Source organism: Monodon monoceros, unplaced genomic scaffold (genome assembly GCF_005190385.1).
Source record: "Monodon monoceros isolate NGI ecotype Baffin Bay Population unplaced genomic scaffold, NGI_Narwhal_1 Super_Scaffold_5, whole genome shotgun sequence".
Lineage (NCBI taxonomy): Eukaryota > Metazoa > Chordata > Mammalia > Artiodactyla > Monodontidae > Monodon > Monodon monoceros.
The window spans coordinates 73,362,653-73,389,607 of NW_021703782.1; positions in this window are offsets into that span (position 1 = coordinate 73,362,653).

The window sequence follows — 26,955 nt, forward strand, 5'->3', positions numbered from 1 at the left end:
GCAATACCAAGACAGTCAACCTGATAACTGAGACGGCTACTGAGTGACGAAGGGTGGAACCCGCTGGACAAAGGGATGACTCACGTCCTGGGCTGGACAGAGCAGGTCGGTGAAAGGTTTCATCACACTGTTTAGAATTACCCAAGAGTTAAAACTTATAAATTGTTTATTTCTGGAATTTTCCATTTAATACTTTCAAACTGAGGTTGACCACGTGTAACAAACCACAGAATCAAAACCATGGATAAGGGGGTCTACTGTGTCTCTGAGATCCCGATTTCAATGCTTTTGGCTATATACCTGAAAGTGGGATTATTGGATCATACGGTCGTTCTATTTTTAAATCTTGAGAAACCTCCCTACTGTTTTCCATAGCTGCTGTGCCATTTTGCATCCCCACAAACAGTGATTAATGGTTCCAATTTTACCACCTCCTCACACCAACACTTGCTACCTTTTTTTTTTTTTTCTTAATGGCCATCTTAACAGGCATAAGGTGATATCTTATTGTGGCTTTGATTTGCATTTCTTCGATGATTAGTGATGTTGGGCACCTTTTCATATACCTATTGGCCATTTATATGCCTTCTTTGAAGAAATGTCTATTCAAGTCTTTTGTCCATTTTTAATCAGGTCATTTGTTTCATTTTGTTATTAATTTGTAGGAATTCCTTTTATGTTTTGGATATTAATCCCTTATCAGATATATGGTTTGCAAATATTTTTATTACCAAATCAGGTTCATTTTGCCCAACGCGCAGCTAGTCAAAACCCTGAGACACTGGGTTTGCAGCAAAGAAGGGGTTTATTCACAAGGCAGCCAAGTGAGGAGGTGGGAGAACAAGTCTTAGATCTGCCTCCCTGAAGGCAAGGGGCTTGGGTATTTATGGGATAAAGAAGCAGGGTGATCTGAGGCATGGGGAGTGTGGGGAGCTTGGGGAGAGGTAACTGGGAAAGGTGAGGTAATTGTCATTCTGAGCAAGTGTAACTAAGCTATGGACCTCTTCATGGGACACAGGTTTAAAAATGGAGGTGCTTTGCATGATCTGAGGGTGGACTTTTCAGCCCTCTGACATCAAAAGGTCACAAAGCAGACTCTCACACATGCCCAGTTGGAGGGTTGGTGGTCCTATCCAGTCTCAACTGGCTCAGCTCGAGCTAGACATGGCTGACTCCAAGTTCCTGGAAAACACCTCGGGCAAACACCTTACTGTTTAGGCTACAAGCCGCTTGAAGGACATGCAAGTTTTTCATAGCAACAATTAAAATGACCTTGATGCGTGAAGGCAGGTTACAGGTGTAATGGATTTAACTAATGATTACACATGTTCATTTTGTTCCATTCCATGGGTTGCCTTTCTATTCTTTTGCTATATGGAAGATTTTTTGCTCGATGTAATCGCACTTTCCTATTTTTGCTTTTGTTGCCTGTGCTTTTGATGTCATAGTCAGGAAACTATTACCAAGATAAATATCAAGAAGCTTTTCTCCTGTGTTTTCTTCTAGGAGTTTTACAGTTTTAGGTATTACTTTTAAGTCTTTCATCAATTTTGAGTTGATTTTTGTGTATGGTGTAAGGTAAAGGTCCAATTTCATTCTTTTGCACGTGGATATCCAGTTTTCAACACCACTTGTTGAAGAGCCTACCCTTTCCCATTGCATATTCTTTACATTCTTGTTGAAGATCAGTTTGACTGTATATGTGTGGGTTTATTTCTGGGCTGTCTATTCTGTTCCATTGGTCTATATGTCTGTATGCCAGTAGCATACTGTTTTAATTACTATAACTTTATAATATATTTTGAGAACAGGAAGTATAATGCCTCTAACTTTGTTCTTCTTTCTCAAGATTACTCTGGCCATTTGGGGTCTTTTGAATTTTGAATTGTTTTCTATTTCTGTAAAGAATGCCATTGGGATTTTGATGGGGATAGCATTAACTCTGTAGATCACTTTGGGTCGTATGATCCCATGTTCATAGACTGGAAGACTTAATATTGTTAAAATGTCCATATAAATAGTATTTTAAACATAAAAATGAAAATATGAAGCAATACGATGCTTACTTTTAAAATGAAACAACGAAAGTTCAAGTTCATGTTGCAGTTTTAGTTTTGTTTAAGAATATTTCCAGAGTAGCTGCTTCTCTTTAGTGCCTACCCCTCCCCAATCTTCTTCCTCAAAACCATACCCTATACCTTCCTGTTGTAGCATACTTTTAAATACTTGGTTAGAGAAGGGCTGCATAATGTTTTGGGGGTTTTTCGAATTTTTGAATTTTATCTTATTTATTTTTTTATACAGCAGGTTCTTATTAGTTATCTATTTTATACATATTAGTGTATATATGTCAATCCCAATCTCCCAATTCTGTATAATGTTTATTATTGCAATTAAAGAATGGTAAAAGAGGGAAGAAATGGCCTTTTTTAAAGAAAATAAATATTAATACAATTATTATTTCCTTGGAATCACACTCATGTCTTTTTTCCATCTCCCTTTTACAATGCTGTTAGTGGTTTTGCTTGTTTGTTTGGTTTTTTTAAATAAATTTATTTATTTTTATTTATTCATTATTTTTGGCTGTGTTGGGTCTTCGTTGCTGCACGCAGGCTTTCTCTAGTTGTGGCGAGCAGGGGCTACTCTTTGTTGTGGTGCACTGTTTGATTGGTTTTTAACTTTTAACTTAAGAGTTAAAGCTATTTTCAAAGGAAAGACCTGAAATTTTACATCTCCAGTGCAGCCATGCTTTTAACATTAGTTTCCAAAATGGGTGATGACAAAGCCTTACGAAAAAACCATGGACATAATGTTAAATGGTGAAGAGACATCTTTTCAGGATCCTCTGGGTGGTGGTCATTTTGCAGGAAGGCCAACAGCGAATCAACTGCAGTTGAAGATTCTGATCTCTTATAAAATGACAAAGCCATTAGATTCCCCATGAGGAAAAATATTCACACACGCAGAGCAACTTACTGACAACTAGTAGAAATTTTTAAAAGGATACTAGGAACAAAATAAGTATCTTTTATTAGGATTAATACCTTCAGGCATGACTCCAAAATTATTTCACCCCATTTCTTCCTGTTGGCATCTGGTGTGTGGTAGTCTGAATGAGCGTCTCCAATTCTTCCATCCTCTCTGCATCCACACTCTTACTGTGATCTCATTGTGGGTGGGTTGTCCCTCCCCAGTCCTTGAATTTGAGCTTGGTCACGGGACTTTCTTTGGCTCAAGGCATGTGAGCAGAAGTGACGATGTGCCAATACTGAGCTTAGGTCTTAAGAGATCCTGTTTATCTACCTGCAGTCTTGACTTTTGACATCACTGTAAGAAGAACCAATCCTGCTTTGCTTGTGGGCTCAAGATACACAAAACACACATGTTGCAAACCTGGACCTGCAGACTTGCAGCACTGAGTACCACAGCATTTCCTGTCCTGTCAACCCTTGAGAATCAATGACTAGTGTGTGAGCCACCGAGATTTTTTTTTTTTTTTGATTGCTTATTACACAGCATTACTGTAGCAATTGTTGACCAAAAAGAGAACGTTGATTGACCAAAGCCTGTTTTGAAATGGCTATTTACAAAATGTTAGACTTAAGCTTAATATGTTGTCATTGTTTTCAGTTTTAATGTTAGATATGTATTTCTGAGCTATATAATATTTTTAGTTTTATATAGCTGGATGATTACAGGTTTTGTCTTTTGTTCCAATTTTCATTGTTTACTAATGGGAAGAAGAAGTATGACACTCCAAGTGAAAGAGGGCTTTGTTTCATTAACAATGACTGCCATAGGCATACATACTACATATGTCCATATGCTTATCAAAATACTAATACTGGGTCTGATTTTTCTCTTAGATCCTCACATTCAGAGCTGCATTTCATCAGTGGTATAGGCTGCTCTTACGAACCATAGGTCAAAGGTCAAGGAGATATTACCAGTTAATTGTGTCTTGAAACAGCATAATACAGAGCATTAGACTGGGAGTCGAAAGATCCAGGACCCATCAGTTGTTATGCTACCAATTACCCGTTCTGCTTAGGAGAAGCCTCTTAATAACTTCTTGAGCCACAGATCCCATAAGACTATAAAGTTCTACAGTTTTCTGATTCTGGACCTTTCACTGAGTTGTGTCAATTCACAGTAATGCCAGAAAATGAGATTCTGACAATAGTGTCATTAATATTATAAGTATGGGAGAAACCGAGGAGGTGTCTACAGAGACTTTTGTGGCTGCTCAAGTACCTCTTCAATAACATTGATTTAAGAAAGGACATGTATGAAAGATAAAAATAGAGCCATGCGACCAAAGGGAAATGATGCTAATAAAGCTAAAACTCAGAATGAGATGAAACTTATGAGAAATGATAAATTTAAAATAAGATGAGTTATGATGAGAAGGAGAAGAACAAAGATGGTATTGGCTGATTGGCTGGAGTACCTAAGACCTAGGCAAGTGTAGTCCCTACCACGGACCCTGTGCTTTTAGAGGGCCACTCTCTGGTCTGCCTCTTGGAATAAAGAGATCATGAGATGTAGGGGATACACTCACATGGGCCAGACCCCTTGTCCTTAGACCATGATCCAGATAGGTTGGGATTCCGAAATTTCCTGCTCCAAATCCTCAAACCTGCTTTCGGTGCCAGCACAGGCCTCTTCTCTGGATTTGTCCTCACAAGGGTAGAAGGCCAACACATAGCTGTTTGCAGGGGATGGAGCATGGTTTGAATGGGCTGATGTGTGAAGGTATACAGGATAGAACCAAGGCTGGGAAAAGAAGTGAGATGGGCCCAGGCATATAATCTGTGCAGTCACAGGGACCTGCACAGAAAAGGACCCTGCACTTGGTTTAATGCTCTGCTATTGATGTCTTGATATTCTTAATAATTTCATCTTCGGATTTGTTTTCCAAAAGTGGAGTCTAATAGGACAATGGAGCATGCATGTAAACAGAGGAGATACATGCAATATGCATGCTCACCGCTGTTCCTTGCCACCGTATTTGCATGGCAGCATTCCTAGTGCCCCATGAGCACAGAATTTCAGTGAATTCACAATGCACGGGAGCTCAGTGAGACTCAAAGCAAGTATAGGTAAGCAAGTTAGGTCTATTGCTAAGGGCAGGCACTGACAGTCCTGAGAGGCCATGCTTTCCATTTGAACCAGAACTTGCTTTGAATGCAGAAAGTAAGCATTGGTGTTCTAAGAAATGTGAATGACCAAGGAACCCTATCATATTCTTTCTTATTTGTGTTACTTCTCTTTAATAGCCAACCACTTATACTGAAAGTGATGACATAGAAGGAAAGAGAAAGGGTGATCAATAGTTCCTTTCCCAGTTAGCCCTTTCTTACTCATCAGTAAGGTGAAGGTAGAGATTTTTGGTGGATGTGCATATATGAAAAAGTGAACGAAAAAATGTTGAATTAATTTCGTGCCGTGTTTCCATTGTTGTGGTAACATATATACATACATATGTATATACATTATATATATATAATGAGCTATAAAATATGAATCATATAGTTTAGGTAATTCTGCATACAAGTTAAATGCTCTCATGTTCATATTTAAAACTGACATTGCACAATATAAAATGGTGCAACAGAAAGATTTTACAGTATAAAGATGTTTGCATTTAAAATTGGCCTTACATACTAAAAGGATATAAAATTCTTGATAATTACTTAAAATTTCAATTTTTCTTTAGATAGTAAATACAAAACACCCATGACAAGTTGAGAAAGAGAGAAGAGAGACTGCAGAAGAAAGGGAAAAACGTCATAGTTTAATATCTTTAATGACATTTTTTTCATACTTTGTTAATAAGGGGCCTAAACATTGCTATTTCGCACTGTGCCATACAAATTATGTAGCCTATCTTGGGTGGGCCATGGGTGGGAGGTCCTTGATGGGGACTAACTCCCACTGTATCTAAAGTGTAACCAGCCCTTCCAAGTTCTCACTAAGGTGTATCTGTCAAGGTAAGAGTATATAAAACATACTTAACAGATTTGGGTAGATATTTAATTCTAAATATTTGGATATATAACATGTGGATGCCCATATTTTCTCTTGCTCCTGGCCCTGCAGTGATTATCTGTGGGCTTGCTGTTTGAAATCAACAGGACTATGCAAATAAAAGAGAGGAGTTTTGGTTTTGCAGCACTGACACAGGCTGCTGGTTGTCTCCAACAAATCCAACTCTGGCAATGACAGAAACAGTAAAGAAACATATAGAGATCTGAAAAATGAATGTAAGCCCCTACAGAAACTCCTGGGGAAATGGAGGTTGTCGTGACCTGGCATGGGATGGAAGAAGGGGCCTAAGTAGGTGTAGGACTGGAAGCCCCCATCAAAAGATTGGTCAGGGCAGAACTCTGGAGTAGGGCTGCTTTAAAAAAGAATGAAAAGCAGCAGCCGCCCAGCATAGCTTGGTTGGTAGGTAACTCCCGGGCAGTATTAAGGTCTGGCTGAAGTGTCAGTAAGCTGTCTGAGTCGTCATAGCTACCTTCTACTTTTCTCCTAGATTCCGAATGTTGTATGATTGGAAAAGCCCTTGAAGGAAAGCTATGTTCAGGAAAGTCAGACAAGGAGTTTTGCTGAAAGGTAGAGTCACAAACTTATTTGGGGTTTGGCAGCAAATAGGTAAATTCAAACCAAGGTCTTTGCTTTAGGGCCCATCCACTCGGGGCAGATCCCTCTTCTTTAAGTCACTGAGAAAGTCACATCACAAAATAGAGCCTGGGCTTTGGCCCCCTCCCCGAGTACACATTAACAATCTCCCCAGGTCGTAGTCATATCCAAGGCTACTTACAGGGAACCTACAAGTAGGATGACCACTTAATTTATCATCCAAATCAGGACATTTTTGATGGTGAAAGGGGAGCAATTAATAACTACCTTGGCTCTATGGGTATAAACTGGGAATGTCCCAGGCCAACCAGGATACATGGTAACCCTACACATAAGTTTTATTTGTATAAATTAGAAAAAAGTATCCTTTCTGGTTGAACAAATTAGAAAAGCATACTTTCTACAAGGTGGGCAAATTGTTAAAAACAATTTTAAAGGCACAACATGTCTAGGCCGAAAAATTAGAAATAAGCACTCACTCTGGACCCAAGAATTAGGAAAAGGCAGCACCATATGGCCTGGCTCGACAAGCAGATGACACCTTTGGGTGAAGAAAGGTTCACTTTGATTTCTGGGAGGATCAGTCCTGTTCCAGAGCATCAACTTGGTGATGAAGCACAGGTGCATGTCAGGTCCTCTAGTCCCCTTGACCAGGCATGTTTTTGCAATGTTCAATTGGCATAGTCATGTATGGTGGTCCTGCTTATGACCACAGGCCAATATAAGCTTCAAGTCATCTGAGGAGCACAAATACTATAAAAAAGTATACTGAAATAATAAATTTATATTTAATTAATAATAAACAATGCCAGATTTGAAAATCAGCATGCTGAATACTTACAAAGTGATATGGGAAACTATTCATAATCTGAAGCAGGAACAACACTCATGGATACCTTGAAAGGCTCCTGGATTAAAGCCGTAAAGTGTTCCAAACAGGATAGGAAAGAGGAAAAAAAACCACACGTTTAAATTTATAAGGAAAATTAAGGACATCACAGTGAAAAATTCAAAAAGTCCAGAGAGAAAAAATAAGTAGATGAACTATAAATCAACAGGTGTCATATGGACATCAGGTTTCTTGATCACAAATGCAGGCCAGAAGATAATGGAGTAATAATTTCAAACTTTTGAAGGAAAATAAGTGTGAACCTAGAATTTTATATACTGCTAAATTATCATTTAAGAGGAAACCACAATGAAGACATTCTCAGATACGCAAAGCATCAGAAGGGTTACCATATAAAAACCTCCTTTGAAAGCACTTGTTATGAAAGTATGTCATAACTAACTAAATTCATTAATTCAATAATATGCTATAAAATATACAGGAGGTATGGTAATTCTCATTTATTTTTTAAAAAACCTCAAAGATCAGATTAATGAGCATATTCATACCAATTCAGAGCTAAAATTCTTAATGAGAAGGGTGGGCACATGAATAGGTAAGGGGAGCCCAGAGGAAGGGAAAGTCATGTTAGCTCCATTTTTCTTTTCTGAAAAACATTATATATCGATGTTTAAAATATTCATAGGAAGAAATGACTCTAAGTGTGGGTCTTTATAAATTACATTTAACCACTAGAAGAAAAAAACTAGGATGTTTAACTCTCAAATAAAACAATCTATCCAATGAAAGGCCATATAGGAGGAGACGAAAAAGCAGTAAGAAATGGAAGTGTAAGCAATAGAAAATATAAAGTTAAACAGCCAAAATAAATCCTAATATAATATTAATTGCAGTAAATATAAATATGTTGAATTCAAATACCATAAGACTGGATTAAAAATACAAAATTGAACAACATGTCTACTTGATTAATTCTTAAAGTAATAGGACAAAAATTTGATAATAAAAAAATTTAAGTTTTGGTATAGTTACCAGTCAGTATGAACTATAAGAAATCAGTGTAGTGATTTAAAACTAGATAAAATAGAATTCATGATAAAATACATCATAAAACATAAAGAGATTATATATACTGGTAAAAAAAATAGATCAAGAATGTATAACAATCATGAACATATAGGTACCTAAAATAGACTGTAAAATATGTGAAAAAACAAGCATAAGGTAGAACTGAACCTAAGGTAGAACCTAGAAGCATAAGGTAGAACTGAAAACTAAAAAAATTAAAAATAAAAAAATCAGTATTTTACTGCAGGTTTCTTAAAACTAGATAGATCAAGCAGAAAAAAAAATAAGAAAAAATTAAAGTTTGAATAATGCTATGAATAAGTTCAAACTAAGTGATTCAGAAAGAACTTCACATTAAACAGCAACACAAAACCCACACTTTTTTCAAATTATATGAGAATTTCACAAAAAGTTATTAGAAAGAAAGAATAAACATTGTTTTAAAGAAACAATAACATATCATAAAATATAGTCTCACGATAATGTCATATTCATAATATATAGCAAAATTTCATATATATGATTATTTAAAACAAATTTAAAAATCATAGGGAGAATTCCCTGGTGTTCCAGTGGTTAGGACTCTGTGCTTCCATTGCAGGGGGCACAGGTTTGAGCCCTGGTCTGGGAACTAGGATCCCGCATGGTGTGCAATGCGGCCCTCCCCACCCCCGTCATATAATGACCCTTGAATTAAAGAGAAGCTCAAGAAAAATTTATAAATACTTAAAACTGAAATGAAACGACAATGAAAACACTATTGCTTTAAGTTAGAGCGGGTATTTTTGCAATGCTCCCTTTAGTAAGTTATTAAACCAAAAAGCTATTGTGTGGAAAATTCAAGGTGTATGTGTGGGTATATGAATTTTTTCACTTCTCTATCATGGGACAAAAGAAAAAAAGTTGGGTTTCAATGATGGCAAATTAGACACAGATATTTCATGGAAATATCTGTACCTTTAGGGTACTCAGAGGATGACTGAGTACTTCCTTCCTTAAAAGAAGGAAGCTAAAATTGGATGGAAAAAAGTGTTAAATGTTGTTTAGAATGAGTTATATTTGATGTGCTTAAGTAAGAGCAATATTTACAAAGCCATATGAAGGCATACCTAAGAGATATTGTGGTTTTGGTTCCAGACTAACACAATAAAAAGAATATCACAATAAAGCAAGTCACAATTTTTTTGCTTTCCCAGTACATATGAGTTACGTTTTCACTATACTGTAGTCTATTAAGTGTGCATTAGCATTATGTCTAAAATAACAATGTGCATACTTTAATTTAAAAATACTTTATTGCTAAAAAATGCTAACCATCATCCGAGTCTTCAGCAAGCCATAATCTTTTTTGCAATAGTAACATCAAAGATCACTGATCACAGATCACCATAGCAAATACAATAATAATGAAAAAGTTTGAACTATTGAGAGAATTACCAAATTGTGACATAGGGACACAAAGTGAGCAAATGCTGTTAGAAAAAAAGTGCTGATAGACTCGCTTGACAGAGGGTGGCCACAAATCTTTAATTTGTAAAAAACACAATGTCTGTGACGTGCAATAAAGTGAAGCACAATAAAACAAGGCATGCCCATAATCTGTATGTGTATGTGAATGTGAATGTGTATGTGTATGTGTATGTGTATATCAGACTAAAGGTTAGTTATAAAATGTCAACAGTTAGTGGAAGGGGGTTTTACACTTTCTGTTTGTTTATCCTAAAACTGACTGAATATCAGAACCACCTGCAGAAGCAAAAAAATAAATAAAATCCAGATGCCCAAGTCCCATCTCTGAAGATTCCCATTCAATGGGTTCTGGATTTCCACTATGTTTAAAAACCTAAAGGTGATTCTGATACGATTCATAGACACAATATAAAGCTTCTGCTTTACAGGAAATAATACAAGATTACTTTGTTATTTTATAGTTATATTAACAGGTTGTACTATTGACGGATAAGTCTGCTGTCAAAATGCACTCCCCACTAGGGATAAAAAAGGAACTAGTACTCTCTACTGCCGCTTGGTGGCAGCATGCATATATTGCAAGGGCAATTATTGTAGGAAACCAAATTAATGGAACATTTTAGAATTGGAAGACTACATAGAGATCATCTAGTCAAGCTTCCAGCTATTATAGTTATGAAAACTAAGGCCCATATAAATGAAATGATTCATCTCCAAAGAGCATTAGTGAAAGAGTATGAAATAAAAAATGTCTCTGAACTTTTAATTTAGTGCTATTTTTATTAATCTCAAGAATTAGCTCAAACTTCAGAGTGACAGATTTGGGATTGAATTCATGCTCGGATTTACTGGTCGCGTGCCTTTCAGTAAGTTACTAAAACTTTTAACTTCGCTTTTCACATATGTAAAATGGTGAGCCTTGACTGATATAGAGTATGAGATAGCCTAGCACTGTTCTTAACACATACAAGTACTTAAAATTTTTTGGCTCTCATCCCTCTTAAACAACCTCTGTCCTCTTAACAATAAAAGTGTCTTTCAGCTAGCAAAGCACCCCAGAGATGACAACACTCTGGCAAGAGATACAGGATTCTTTTTCTTACTGGGGGTTCTCTATACCTTATATTTGAACTGCACTTAAACATGAACATCTCTTGTTTACACTGTATTAATGGATTTGATAGGTGAATTTTAAGAAGTAATACGCAGAAATTAAGCTGCCCTACTCTCAAGAAATATAATTCGATAGTGGTGGCTAGAATGATAAAGAGTATTTGGACAGGGAGTCCATATTGGATATGAACAACCTGTACTCCCATTTGTCTATTAAGAATAAATAGAATCCTTTCAAAATCTGTTTTAAAGGGCAGTTATTTTCTTCTGACTCATTTAAGTTACCTGCAAGAAAAGGACAATCTCCTGAATCCTTGTTTAAAAGGCTTTTAATATAAAGCAAATAATTTTTTGCAACCTTTCCCAAACTTTTCATTATCAAATTGGCTGAGGCTTCTCAACGATGATCGTTTCACAACAATATCTCCATTTTCACCTTCTTTAAATGAATTGGCCTAATAGATGTGCAGTTAGAACAGAGCTTCACTCTCAACATATTTTTAATTTTGTATTCAAACAGTATGAAGAAAACAGGATCAGGGAGTTCAGCCATAAAAGTGAATGGATTACTGATACATGTTACATCATGGATGCAACTAAGTGAAAGAAGTCAGACGCGAAAGGCCACACATTGTATGGTTCCATTTATAGGAAATGTCCAGCAGTGGCAAATCCATAGGAACAGAAAATATTATACATTAGTGGTTGCCAGGGGTTTGGAAGAGAGGGAAATAGGGAATGACTGCTCAAAATGGGTGTATGTTTCCTCTTGGGGTGATGAAAATGTTTTGTAGTTGGACAGTGGTGATAGTTGCACAACATTGTGACAGTACTAAATTCCACGGAATGGTACAGTGAATTGTAAAATGATCAAAATGGTGAATTTTATGTTGTGTTCATTCTGCTACAATAAAAAGGAGAAGGAATTAGGGAAAGACTTGGAGTTTGGGAAAGTAAGGCGAACTGGTCAAGAAAAAGACAGCTCTACTGTTCAGTGTTCTCTCAGCTCTCCCAGTGCATTAATCGTCAGCGAAAAGTAGCCTGAACTTGTCGATGACAGTCATTCAACACAGTCCAGGGAGAAGTAAATAAGATAAAACCCAACTCTTCTTCTTTAGCACATCTGTGAAAGGTTAACTTGCTGCTCAGCCACGTGGACATTCATGAAGACGTTTCACTTTAGGTGTCCTCTACTTCAGTACTTTACTCACAGCTCGTTCACACATGTAGGCAACAGCATTCCTTAATTCGATGGACTCTGCAGTGCTGGTTGTGATCGGTCTCATGAAAAGAAAAGGAAAGGAGGAAAAAGCCTCCACATTGGCTTTGTGGTCTTGGGACGAAATGGATGCAGAAGACATCTTGATTGTCAAACTGGAAACTTATATTTTCCTTTTCCTTTTCTTTTTATCTTTCCTCTCAGGTCTTCTGCCCACTTCCCACCCCCTTCTTTCAAACAGGAAAGACACTAATTAGCTGCTTTTTTTTTTTTTTTTTTAGGTAAAACAACTGTTGTTTTAGATTTCTTGTTGTTCTGTGAATGTTATTGTTTTTACTGCCAAATGAGCTTCAGGGGTTAATGTAGGGGGTCTCTTGGGAACTTAACTTTTTCAAGTTTAAGTGTAAAAGCTTTTTAACTTGAATTGGCTTTTACTGGGTGCTTCAAGATTTGCTCTTGGCTCTCTGACGGGGGACCGAATAGCACTGTTTCCTTTGAGGTTCCAATAAATAAAGGATTCCATGTCCTCCTGGGCACTTTTTGGTGATTTTGCTGTGTATGCTCTCTAATAGCTATTTGCAGATTCCAGGAAAATGACATATAAATGAATATAAATAATCTTATAGTTTTAGAATTTGCTTTGGCTGTACTCCTGGTATCATTCTACTTCTTGTAGCAGATGGCTTTAAAGAGCATTAGCTATGTATATATTAAATATAATATAAATATACCAATATTAAATATTGATGTATAAATGTAATATATTAATATTTATATTAATGTATAATAATTATGTGTTATATTAATATATAATTTTGCATAGCATATTATATACAAAATATATATGGCTAATGTAATGTATTTATATGTTTAATATGTTCATAATATTAATATGATATATCATATAATATTGATTATAAAATAATTATATCACAATATATAAATATATAATTATTGTCTGATATAATACATTATATGTAATATATTCTATATGACACAATATATAATGTATTATTATAAGACAACTATATAATATATAATACATATATAAAGCTATATTTTAATTATACACTACACATACAAGTATGTATAGCTACTTATAATTTTATTTACATAGGAATCTGTTCATCATAACAACTGATATAAAAATATGCAATATTTTAAATCAGATGGGCCATAATCTCACTACCTACACATAACTACTTTTAAAATCTTGAACCCTGTCTAAATCATGCTTACATATCTCTCAACCTGTTTTTCTACACATGCATATATACACACATTTATACATAATATGTATGTATACTACCAGTTTTCGGTTCAAGGTATATAAATATATGATATATATAATTATATTCCTGTGTATGTATACAAATATAAATCAAAGGTATGTGTATATGTATGTATTTCATATGTTTATATAAATATATCATACAAATAATGTATGTGTATATAAATACATGACTATATACATACATACACAGAAATATACTTATTTAAACAAAAGGGACCTAAATAAACATAGTTCTCTAAGAATAAAAATAGTTATGTCTCACTGTTTCAATAACAGTTTATAGTTTTCTACTGTATTTGCTTCTATAATTGGTATGAACAATTCCCATTTGTTGAATGTTAAACTGTTTTAGTTTTTTGCCGTTATTAATGAAGCTATGAAGAATACGGTAGGCAAGATTACTTGAAAGACTCTCCTCAAAGAAAACAGTTAAGTATGCTAGGTTAAATGTAAACAACTTATTTTTAAGTGTGTGGTTGATTTTTGAAGTGTGCAATAGAAATTTCCAGGACCCATGAAAGAAGGGTGGTACATGTGTAAGAGTTATAGCTACATTAAGAGTGGATTGAAGATCTTGATAGCTTAGAACAGAAGCTGGAAATCCTGTTTTTATGGAGCCAAATGGCAAATATTTTAGGCTTTGTGGACCAAAGAGGCAAAACTGAGGATATTATTTAGGTACTTAGGTAACCATTTAAAATTTTACCACTTAAAATGTGAAAATTATTCATAGCTCATAGGCCATAAAATATAGGCAGCTGTCTGGATTTGGAATACAGGCTGTAGTTTAATGACACACCTGGCATAGAGACTTGTTTTGAAATGGCCATGACCACATGGGAGGCAGGAGGTAAGACTCCATCCCTACTAGATGGGAAGTTAGAACTAAACCTATCTATCCCTAGCTTCACCTTTGATGAAAGGGTGTTCCAGGAGAAAAAATATCTGCTGGCAAAGGGAGACTAAGACCAAATTCTCTTGGCCTCTGCTCTCGATAGGAAACAAGTAGGAAATCTTGAGAATTTTGAACCCCAGATCTGTGTTCACAGTGTTTGGGTTGCAAATTTATTTGTGATCTTGCAAACAGAAGGTAAGAAATTAACTTAAAATGCTCCCAAATAGGTGGTATTCCAAACACAAAGCTAAACCCTTTCTGGAGAGGTAGACCTTCAATCCAGGCCTATAGCGTTCCCACAGATAAAGTTTAGCTAAACGTGAGCTGATGATCTAAATTTACACATTAATGAAGAAATCAGCTACAATTGGAGAGAATCAGCAAAAACAATCAATACCAGAATTAGATTCCCAAGGCCATCCATCAGATGTTGGAATTATCAGGTGCAAGGCGGAAAATATACATAAAACTAGAACTGAAACAAGGAACAAGGATGTTTTAAAAGACTGGGTAAGATCTTTAAAAAATTTTTAAAGTACATGTCATTGGTAAAGCTAAAAACTCAAAGGTTGTGTAAAACAGCAGATTAATCATGGAGAAGAGTGAAATTATGCTGGTTTTAAAAATATGGCACATCAGATTTTCTGCCTAATTATATAAGTAGATTTATCTTTAAAAAATACACATTATTTTAAAGACTTATTGGCTGTAAAATAAGTAAAGGATATTTCAAAGGGCTTCTCTCCAAAGAAAAGTGAGAAGTAGCAAAACACAGAAAATCTAGGGGAAAAAATGTCAATATATACATTGCTATAGGGTGAACTAAGCCTTAGGCCAGCAACAATGTGGAGGAGCTGACCCTTAGATACTTACAACTAAGGTGGAACCTTCAAAAAGGTTCAAATATTTATAACTAAAAAGATTTATTAAAATTAATAACCAAGTGTTTTAATTGACCTCGGAAGAACAAAACAATAAACCCTGAGAACATAGAAAAAATAGATAATGAAGATATGAGCAGAACTTAATAAAACAGAAAAAAGTATAAAATTGAGGTGATTTAGTAAGTCAAAATAATATTCTTTGAAAAGATTTAAAAAACACACTTTGATTAAGAAAAAAAACCACATAAGTAAATAATATACAGAAAGAATCAGGACAATGTTATAACAGAGAGTACAAACAGAGAATATATGAAATGCCAGTAAGTTTGAACATTTATGTAAGGTGGACAATTTCCTAGCTCCTAAAGTTTACCAAAACTGACACAAGAGGAAATTTATAGCTGGAGTTCTTTAACCGGTAAAGGAATTAAGTCAATAGTTTACAATATTTCACAAAGAAAATACCAGACCCACCCAGATCATTTGCGAGGTGAATTCTATCAAACTTCTATTAAACAGATAACATCAATATTCATAAAGAAAAACTTCTAGAGAGTAGCAAAGGAAGAATGCTCTTTTATTCATCTTATGAAGTCTATATAATCCTAATACTGAAAAGAGATTAGGACTGTAAGGAAAAAGAATTTTACAGGTCAAATTTACTTGTAAATATAAAAACAAAAATTTTAAACTATTATATTAGCTACCCAAGTTCACTAGAGTAAGAAAAAGCATGACCAAGTTAGGTCATCCAGTGAATGAAAAGGTAGTTTAATGTCGAGAATGTATATCAATAGATTTAAATCACTACATTTTATCTCTTTCATTTGTCTCTTTAAAAAATTGATAGGTACTTATATTGATCTCTCTTGTACTAGGCACTGTCCTAAGTCATTTACAAATTTACTCCTTTAAACCTTCTATCATCCCTGGGGGAAGGTTCTATTTTGCTTCCATTTCTTAGGTAGGACTCTAACCCCCAGGAAAGTAAAGTAACATTTGCAAGTTTTTGTGGATGGTCAGCGATGGGACCCGTACAGGAACATCCAAAGTCTGTGCTTGGAAACAGTGCCCCATATTGGCGCTCATATTACAGATGAAAGGAAAAGAAGCACGCACTTACAGTATAGATTAAATCTCACATTACAGGTTAAAGGAAAGGAACCATGCATTTACATTATAGATTAATACCCACAAAACAGGTTAAAGGAAAAAGAAACATGTGCTTCTCTCAAAAGTTGTAAAGAAAGCATATCTATTTCTAAATATATTTCCCAATTTCTTTTGCTTGTTTTCTGACCTTTGTAGTGCATTTTGCCATGAGGAAAATTTTAATTCTTACATAATTAAATGTATCCTTTTTTCTTTGTATCTTAGAGAGGTATTCCTCATGAATAATTTATTTCAAGTCTCCCAGGTTTCTGATACTTGTACAGTTTCATTATTTTTTTTACTTTTAACTAGTTGCTATATCTAGAATTTATTAATGATAGCCATATTTTCCCACTTTTGTTGAATAATTTTTGCTACAGATCCAAAATGTCAATTTTATTTTAATCTCAATTCCCTTATGCTCTTGAATCTAATCTTAAGATGCTTCCTATTCCACTGGTTGTTTTGTCTATCTGAAACAAAATGCTACCTTAATTATAATGTAATTATAATATAATAAATGTAATTAGTAAACATAATACAATATATAATAAATAGCATAATATAAAATAACAAAATATAATTTACCATATAACAAGGTCAAAGGAGAGCAAGACTATACAGTCATTTGAAATATCCCCCAAAGATATTTTATAAAATTCAATATTCATCTCTAATTTAAAAGAAAGAGTAAAATAGGGATTGATGAATGCTTCCAAAATAAGAAGAAATTATATGTCTAAAAGAGAAAGAGGTAAATGATAAACTTTAGTAACACTGGCAATAAATGCAGGACAAGATGAAGATGCCTGATATAATGTTAAAGAAAAACTATTATGTAACATCGTTTTTGCAATACTGATGAGTCCAGTGAAAAGAGAATCTCATAGAAAAGAGTATCTCGTTCTTCTTAATGTCTGTACACTTTTCCATTGCATGAACATAACAGCTTTTTTTTTTTTTTTTTTTGCGGTACGCGGGCCTCTCACTGTTGTGGCCTCTGCCGTTGCGGAGCACAGGCTCCGGACGCGCGGGCTCAGCGGCCACGGCTCACGGGCCCAGCCGCTCCGCGGCATGTGGGATCTTCCCAGACCGGGGCACGAACCCTTGTCCCCTGCATCGGCAGGCGGACTCTCAACCACTGTGCCACCAGGGAAGCCCCATAACAGCTTATTTAATCAATATGTTACTGATCTGCATCTGGATTTCTAGGTTTTTGTGGAATTTTATTTATGCACAATTGTTTCAAACTCTAGGACTTCCTCTTATGTTTATATCTTTTGAAAGAAACAATATCTCCATAGATGATTTATCTGTGCTGGCTGCTAGCAGACTATGGCTACTTCTCAGTTCTTCCCTTTACATTCCTAGTCAATATGAAAATGGAAGGCAAGAAGGTCTTCTGCTTAGAGACTGTAAAGATAGGTCTTGGTGATGAAGTCTTGGTGTTAAAGGCTAAAAATATCAACCCAGAAAAAATGTTTTTCCAGCTATAACTATGTGTGATTCCCTTGGCTTGATTCTGTAGAGAATGTAAGACAAGGCTGTAGGATCTACCCTCAAAGTGCTTTCAGTAGGATGAGCTAAGTAAAGTATGGTGGCATATCTAATTCAAGACAAAACATAATGGCTACTTTTCTCTCATAGCAAAACTTGGTGGAGTGAATGTAGAAGTCACTGTAGGCTTTTAATTAAATGAACACAATAAATCTTGTATTGGAAGGTGATTATTCTGGTCTCTTTGTGGAGATGAATTGGAAATTGTCTAGAAGAAGGAAAATTAGCTTAACCAAAGTTAAACTCATAAATAATTGAGCATTAATTAAATATTTGTGGTCTGTTTCTCTTTGACCATAATTTCTCCCAATTTATACAGCTCTTTGATACCTGATTAATCATTGTCAAAGATGCAATTAACAATGATTATTACTGTGTATTACCATGTATTTGCCTGGGCCCTGAAGAAACTATCCTAAATTACCAGCTATGATTGTCACTTGATTTCCTCACAAAGAACAATCAGAACTCCTGATCTTAAGTGGCTTGGAATGTGAAACTAAGAAGTCTCTTAGATATTATTAGAGGACACTACAGAGCCCATTGGTGAAAGTTTGGAAAACATTGGGCTTCTTAAAATTGATTCTTGTAGTGCTTTGGGAAAGATCACTGAACCAAAAGGATAATGGTGTTTCTGGTTCTCTTGTTAGCCTTCTACATGGAAATATCGCTGAAGCTTCTGGACTCAATTTCCTTCCTCTTGTGTGAATGTCACTGAAAATATCCAACTCCATTCTATCCCCATATAACTTCTGAAACTAAGCAAAATGAAGACTCAAAATTCATTTCGAATAATGAAATGAATGTATAACGTAGAATGGAACTGGGAGAATACCTGGTTTAAATTCTGGAAAGTACCAACTATACAATTCTGGATAAGTTGCTTAATCTTGCTTAGTCTAATTTAATGCCCATCTCACAGGATGTTATGATGATTAATTTAATATCTTTGTATAACGTACAGTGTTATGTAATTTCTTCTTACTGTTTTTCTTGAGTAAATTCATATCCTCAAGCAACTCGCTGTAAAAAATAGTTACTTACTGGCTTAAATTACTCTTATCTTCTATTATCAGCTGAATTGTGTCCTGCTCAAATTAATATGTGGAAGTCTTAACCCCCAATACCTCGTAATGTGACTGTATTTGGAGATAAGGCCCTTAAATAGGTAACTGAGGTAAAATGAGGTCAAATGGGTGGGCTCTAATCCAATATGACTGGTGTCCTTATAAAAAGAAAATATTAGGACACAGACATGTACAGAGAGAAGACCATGTGACGAAAAAAGGAAAAGATGGCGTCTACAAGGCAAGAAGAGAGACCTCAGAAGAAATCAATCCTGTTGACACCTGATCTCAGATTTCTAGCCTCTAGACCTGTGAGTAAATAAATTTCTGTTGTTTAACCTACTCAGTCTCTGGTACTTTGTCATGGCAGCTCTAGGAAACTAACACAACTTTTTATGGCCTCCTTGTCTCAAGTTGAAAGTTGAATATTTGGCATCGTAACTAGGAAACAAAAATAACATCTACATTCCTTGTTATAGTCTTTCTTCCCCATTCTCATTGCTAATAATTTCCATATTTGGGTCTGTTTTCTATATCTTGTAAACAGAGTGTTATGCTCATTTCTAGCCTTACTGCTAATACACAATAAATGTGTAGATACTGAATAGATTTTGGAGAAGTGCAACATATAGTTGGTACATGTGTGTATGTGTGTGTGTGTATTCATATAATTTATAATTTTTCTCTATTTTCTTCCTTTGGTGTGATCTAGGATTCTCTGCTTCTGTGACTAGTACTCTTGAATACTAATCCCTGAGTTTAATTCACCAAAATTGTTAATAATAATAATAATATGGGGAAAGAGAGAGTGATAGAGGGAGAAGAACAGACAATCAGGCAAGGGCAATACTGTGAAGTATTAGGGTCTTATTAATAAGATTAGGTTAGTCTAGAGGAAATGACCGTAAATATCATCAGTGAGCCCAGTTGGACTTTACTGACTGCTAGACACATCCCTGAGTTCTGTTCTTAGTCTCCAACTGTATGATTACTACTGTCTGGAAGTATTGTTTGAACAACTAAAGTCACTTAATGGAAAAAGAATATGTCTTTAGAGAATCAACAGTAATTTTTCTATCTGATTAAAAAGCAATGTTGACTGTCTGGAAATCTCAGTCATATTTGTAAGCAGGAAAACATTGGCTATTAAAAGCGGATGACGTAAAGAGATGAGCAGAAGCTTTGGCAATAGATATACCTGGATTTAATTCTCACTTCTACCACTTGGCAACTGGATAGCCTTAGGCAAGTTTCATACCTCCCTGAAATTCACTTAATTCAGTCTGTAAAATGACATAATAACTTATTATGTTATTATGTGTGTATGTGTGTATTATGTTTTAGGAATTTTAAATCAGTTATTGAAATAAAAGTGCACAATATATAGACAAGTATGGATTCCTCAATAGGTATTTGACCTTTCATTTCTCCAGTATCCCACCCGCATCAAATAAAGAAAAATACTTTTTAAAATTTACGAATACTTCATTGTTCTAAAGTTAAAGCAATAAAAATAACAATAATCAAAAGGCCTACTATCATACCATTAGAAGAAAAAAAATATGTGTTCATGAGAGTTCCAAATTAGAATACAGGTTTTCATTAGGCACCTGTTTATGTATGCTATTCTGCTCTTTACAATAAATAATTAAATTTAAAAGACTTAATTTCCACTTTTAAGACTTTATATTATTAGTTTACAAGTTACATATCGACCTATGCTAAAGTTTATACTGGCCCATGCTAATGAATTCAGTACAGAAAACAAAAAGCACCGCACTCAAGCAAACTATATATATATATATATATATATATATATATATATCTTACATGCATTTATTTTTTTTAACATCTTTATCGGGGTATAATTGCTTTACAATGGTGTGTTAGTTTCTGCTTTATAACAAAGTGAATCAGTTATACATATATATATGTTCCCATATCTCTTCCCTCTTGCATCTCCCTCCCTCCCACCCTCCCTTTCCCACCCCCCAGGCGGTCACATAGCACAGAGCCGATATCCCTGTGCCATGCGGCTGCTTCCCACTAGCTATCTACCTTACTTTGGTAGTGTATATATGTCCATGACTCTCTCGCCCTGTCACAGCTCACCCTTCCCCCTCCCCATATCCTCAAGTCCATTCTCCAGTAGGTCTGCATCTTTATTCCTGTCTTACCCCTAGGTTCTTCATGACATTTTTTTCCCTTAAATTCCATATATATGTGTTAGCATACGGTATTTGTCTTTTTCTTTCTGACTTACTTCACTCTGTATGACAGACTCTAGGTCTATCCACCTCATTACAAATAGCTCAATTTCGTTTCTTTTTATGGCTGAGTAATATTCCATTGTATATATGTGCCACATCTTCTTTATCCATTCATCCGATGATGGGCACTTAGGTTGTTTCCATCTCCGGGCTATTGTAAATAGAGCTGCAATGAACATTTTGGTACATGACTCTTTTTGGATTTTGGTTTTCTCAGGGTATATGCCCAGTAGTGGGACTGCTGGGTCATATGGTAGTTCTATTTGTAATTTTTTAAGGAACCTCCATACTGTTCTCCATAGTGGCTGAACCAATTCACATTCCCACCAGCAGTGCAAGAGTGTTCCCTTTTCTCCACACCCTCTCCAGCATTTATTGTTTCTAGATTTTTTGATGATGGTCATTCTGACTGGTGTGAGATGATATCTCATTGTAGTTTTGATTTGCATTTCTCGAATGATGTTGAGCATTCTTTCATGTGTTTGTTGGCAGTCTGTATATCTTCTTTGGAGAAATGTCTATTTAGGTATTTTGCCCATTTTTGGATTGGGTTGTTTGTTTTTTTGTTATTGGGCTGCATGAGCTGCTTGTAAATTTTGGAGATTAATCCTTTGTCAGTTTCTTCATTTGCAAATATTTTATCCCATTCTGAGGGTTGTCTTTTGGTCTTGTTTATGGTTTCCTTTGCTGTGCAAAAGCTTTGAAGTTTCATTAGGTCCCATTTGTTTATTTTTGTTTTTATTTCCATTACTCTAGGAGGTGGGTCAGAAAGTATGTTGCTGTGATTTATGTCATAGAGTGTTCTGCCTACGTTTTCCTCTAACAGTTTGATAGTTTCAGGCCTTACATTTAGGTCTTTAATCCATTTTGAGTTTATTTTTGTGTATGGTGTTAGGGAGTGATCTAATCTCATACTCTTACATGTATCTGTACAGTTTTCCCAGCACCACTTGTTGAAGAGGCTGTCCTTTCTCCACTGTACATTCCTGCCACCTTTATCAAAGATAAGGTGTCCATATGTGCGTGGGTTTATCTCTGGGCTTGCTATCCTGTTCCATTGATCTATCTTTCTGTTTTTGTGCCAGGACCATACTGTCTTGATTACTGTAGCTTTATAGTATAGTCTGAAGTCAGGGAGCCTGATTCCTCCAGCTCCGTTTTTCGTTCTTAAGATTGCTTTGGCTATTCAGGGTCTTTTGTGTTTCCATACAAATTGCGAGATTTTTTGTTCTAGTTCTGTGAAAAATGTCAGTGGTAGTTTGATAGGGATTGCATTGAATCTATAGATTGCTTTGGATAGTAGAGTAATTTTCACAATGTTGATTCTTCCAATCCAAGAACATGGTATATCTCTCCATCTATTTGTATCATCTTTAATTTCTTTCATCAGTGTCTTATAATTTTCGGCATACAGGTCTTTTGTCTCCTTAGGTAGGTTTATTCCTAGATATTTTATTCTTTTTGTTGCAATGGTAAATGGGAGTGTTTTCTTGATTTCACTTTCAGATTTTTCATCATTAGTGTATAGGAATGCCAGAGATTTCTGTGCATGAATTTTGTATCCTGCTACTTCACCAAATTCATTGATTAGCTCTAGTAGTTTTCTGGTAGCATCTTTAGGATTCTCTATGTATAGTATCATGTCATCTGCAAACAGTGACAGCTTTACGTCTTCTTTTCCGATTTGGATTCCTTTTATTTCCTTTTCTTCTCTGATTTCTGTGGCTGAAACTTCCAAAACTATGTCGAATAAGAGTGGTGAGAGTGGGCAACCTTGTCTTGTTCCTGATCTTAGTGGAAATGCTTTCAGTGTTTCACCATTGAGGACGATGTTGGCTGTGGGCTTGTCATATATGGCCTTTATTATGTTGAGGAAATTTCCCTCTATGCCTACTTTCTGCAGGGTTTTTATCATAAATGGGTGTTGAATTTTGTCAAAAGCTTTCTCTGCATCTATTGAGATGATCATATGGTTTTTCTCCTTCAATTTGTTAATATGGTTTATCACATTGATAGATTTGCGTATATTGAAGAATCTTTGCATTCCTGGAATAAACCCCACTTGATCATGGTGTATGATCCTTTTAATGTGCTGTTGGATTCTGTTTGCTAGTATTTTGTTAAGGATTTTTGCATCTATGTTCATCAGTGATATTGGCCTGTAGTTTTCTTTCTTTGTGACATCCTTGTCTGGTTTTGGTATCAAGGGGATGGTGGCCTCGTAGAAGGAATTTGGGAGTGTTCCTCCCTCTGCTATATTTTGGAAGAGTTTGAGAAGGATAGGTGTTAGCTCTTCTCTAAATGTTTGATAGAATTCGCCAGTGAAGCCATCTGGTCCTGGGCTTTTGTTTGTTGGAAGATTTTTAATCACAGTTTCAATTTCAATGCTTGTGATTGGTCTGTTCATATTTTCTATTTCTTCCTGATTCAGTCTTGGCAAGTTGTGCATTTCTAAGAATTTGTCCATTTCTTCCAGGTTGTCCATTTTTTTGGCATAGAGTTGTTGTAGTAATCTCTCATGATCTTTTTTATTTCTGCAGTGTCAGTTGTTACTTCTCCTTTTTCATTTCTAATTCTATTGATTTGAGTGTTTTCCCTTTTTTTCTTGATGAGTCTGGCTAGTGGTTTATCAATTTTGTTTATCTTCTCAAAGAACCAGCTTTTAGTTTTATTGATCTTTGCTATTGTTTCCTTCATTTCTTTTTCATTTATTTCTGATCTCATTTTTATGACTTCTTTCCTTCTGCTAGCTTTGGGGTTTCTTTGTTCTTCTTTCTCTAATTGCTTGAGGTGCAAGGTTAGGTTGTTTATTCGAGATGTTTCCTGCTTGTTAAGGTGGACTTGTATTGCTATAAACTTCCCCGTTAGAACTGCTTTTGCTGCATCCCATAGGTTTTGGGTCGTTGTGTCTCCATTGTCACTTGTTTTTAGGTATTTTTTTATTTCCTCTTTGATTTCTTTAGTGATCACTTCATTATTAAGTAGTGTATTTTTTAGCCTCCATGTGTTTGTATTTTTTACAGAGCTTTTCCTATAATTGATATCTAGTCTCATGGCGTTGTGGTCGGAAAAGATACTTGATACAATTTCAATTTTCTTAAATTTACCAAGGCTTGATTTGTGACCCAAGATATGATCTATCCTGGAGAATGTTCCATGAGCACTTGAGAAAAATGTGTATTCTGTTGTTTTTGGATGGAGTGTCCTATAAATATCAATTAAGTCCATCTTATTTAATGTATCATTTAAAGCTTGTGTTTCCTTATTTATTTTCATTTTGGATGATCTGTCCATGGGTGAAAGTGGGGTGTTAAAGTCCCCTACTATGAATGTGTTACTGTTGATTTCCCCTTTTATGGCTGTTAGTATTTGCCTTATGTATTGAGGTGCTTCTATGTTGGGCACATAAATATTTACAATTGTTATATCTTCTTCTTGGATTGATCCCTTGATCATTATGTAGTGTCCTCCTTTGTCTCTTCTAATAGTCTTTATTTTAAAGTCTATTTTTGTCTGATATGAGAATTGCTACTCCAGCTTTCTTTTGGTTTCCATTTGCATGGAATATCTTTTTCCATCCCCTTACTTTCAGTCTATATGTGTCTCTAGGTCTGAAGTGGGTCTCTTGTACACAGCAAATATATGGGTCTTGTTTTTGTATCCATTCAGCCAATCTGTGTCTTTTGGTGGCAGCATGTAGTCCATTTACATTTAAGGTAATTATCGATATGTATTTTCCTATTCCCATTTTCTTAATTGTTTTGGGTTCGTTATTATAGGTCTTTTCCTTCTCTTGTGTTTCTTGTCTAGAGAAGTTCCTTTAGCATTTGTTGTAAAGCTGGTTTGGTGGTGCTGAACTCTCTCAGCTTTTGCTTGTCTGTAAAGGTTTTAATTTCTCCATCAAATCTGAATGAGATCCTTGCTGGGTAGAGTAGTCTTGGTTGCAGGTTTTTCTCCTTCATCACTTTATATATGTCCTGCTACTCCCTTCTGGCTTGCAGGGTTTCTGCTGAGAGATCAGCTGTTAACCTTATGGGGATTCCCTTGTGTGTTATTTGTTGTTTTTCCTTTGTTGCTTTTAATATGCTTTCTTTGTATTTAATTTTTGACAGTTTGATTAATATGTGTCTTGGTGTATTTCTCCTTGGATTTATCCTGTATGGGACTCTCTGTGCTTCCTGGACTTGATTAACTATTTCCTTTCCCATATTAGGGAAGTTTTCAACTATAATCTCTTCAAATATTTTATCAGTCCCTTTCTTTTTCTCTTCTTCTTCTGGAACCCCTATAATTCGAATGTTGGTGCGTTTAATGTTGTCCCAGAGGTCTCTGAGACTGTCCTCAGTTCTTTTCATTCTTTTTTCTTTATTCTGCTCTGCAGTAGTTATTTCCACTATTTTAGCTTCCAGGTCACTTATCCATTCTTCTGCCTCAGTTATTCTGCTATTGATCCCATCTAGAGTACTTTTAATTTCATTTATTGTGTTGTTCATCGTTGCTTGTTTCATCTTTATTTCTTCTAGGTCCTTGTTAACTGTTTATTGCATTTTGTCCATTCTATTTCCAAGATTTTGGATCATCCTTACTATCATTATTCTGAATTCTTTTTCAGGTAAACTGCCTATTTCCTCTTCATTTGTTAGGTCTGGTGCATTTTTATCTTGCTCCTTTATCTGCTGTGTGTTTTTCTGTCTTCTCATTTTGCTTATCTTACTGTGTTTGGGGTCTCCTTTTTGCAGGCTGCAGGTTCGTAGTTCCCGCTGTTTTTGATGTCTGTCTCCAGTGGCTAAGGTTGGTTCAGTGGGTTGTGTAGGCTTCCTGGTGGAGGGGACTAGTGCCTGTGTTGTGGTGGATGAGGCTGGATCTTGTCTCTCTAGTGTGCAGGTTCACATCTGGTGGTGTGTTTTGGGGTGTCTGTGGATTTATTATGCTTTTAGGCAGCCTCTCTGCTAATGGATGGGGTTGTGTTCCTGCTTGCTAGTTGTTTGGCATAGGGTGCCCAGCACTGTAGTTTGCTGGTCGTTGAGTGAAGCTGGGTGCTGGTGTTAAGATGGAGGTCTCTGGGAGATTTTCGCCATTTGATATTATGTGGAGCTGGGAGGTCTCTTGCTGACCAGTGTGCTGAAGTTGGCTCTCCCACCTCAGAGGCAGAGCCCTGACTCCTGGCTGGAGCACCAAGAGCCTTTCATCCACACAGCTCAGAATAAAAGGGAGAAAAAGTAGAGAGAATTAGTAGAAGTATGAGGAAAGAAAGAAAGAAAGAGAGGAGGGAAGGAAGGAAGGAAGGAAGGAAGAAAGAAAGAAAGAAAGAAAGAAGGAAAGAAGGAAAGAAGGAAAGAAAGGAGGGAGGGAGGGAAGAAGGAAGGAAAGAGGGAAGGAAGGAAAAAAGATAGAAAGAAAGAAGATACAGTAAAATAAAGTATAATAAAGTTATTGAATTAAAAAATAATTCTTTAGAAAAAAAAAAAGGG